The 628-nt window shown below is 22.5% G+C and overlaps 1 protein-coding gene across 1 annotated transcript in view; it reads right to left on the reverse strand.

The window, feature by feature from the left end:
- Positions 1-628, reverse strand: part of LOC115233893 (diuretic hormone receptor-like) — a 57139-nt gene that overhangs the window by 38947 nt on the left and 17564 nt on the right.

The raw sequence follows: 628 nt of genomic DNA on the forward strand, positions 1-628 counted from the left end.
AACTTAAAACAACACTAAAATTATTAGATTTATCAAAAAGTATTATAAAATAAAAATTATAGAACATGGAATTAAGAAAAGAGAGTGAGTTAAAATCCTCCATCGATCCCCTCCTAAAGTTTTGACATTTAAATTGGGGACACCCTGTATATATATATTTTTTTATTTATACTTATTGAATTTATTCTATTACAGCATTTTTATTGTACTACAATATATTACAAAGCGCGCGCTACTTGTTTACTTATAATATTTAGTGAACCATATAATATTTAATAAACCGCAATTGTGAAAAATTCTACATTTAAAAAAAAAATCTTTTCTTGTAATATGAAAATTTGGCGTAAAATGATAATATTAAATTAATTAACGCAAATAATTTCTTGATCGAACTAAGATAAATTATATTTTTTGAATGAATGTTAGATTTTATATACGCGATGTTGGCCCAATCATCAAAATTAATTTGGAATGTAAAAAGACACAGAAAATATTCAACCTAAATTTAAATTTAAAAATATTGAATATTAAGGCGGTAACAAATTAATTGTCACATGATATTTGGCTATTTTTTTAGCATATTAATGTTAAAACAATGCGATATATATAGTTGTATATATATATATAT

The sequence above is a fragment of the Formica exsecta genome, unplaced genomic scaffold (genome assembly GCF_003651465.1).
Source record: "Formica exsecta isolate Colony F162 unplaced genomic scaffold, ASM365146v1 scaffold191, whole genome shotgun sequence".
NCBI lineage: Eukaryota > Metazoa > Arthropoda > Insecta > Hymenoptera > Formicidae > Formica > Formica exsecta.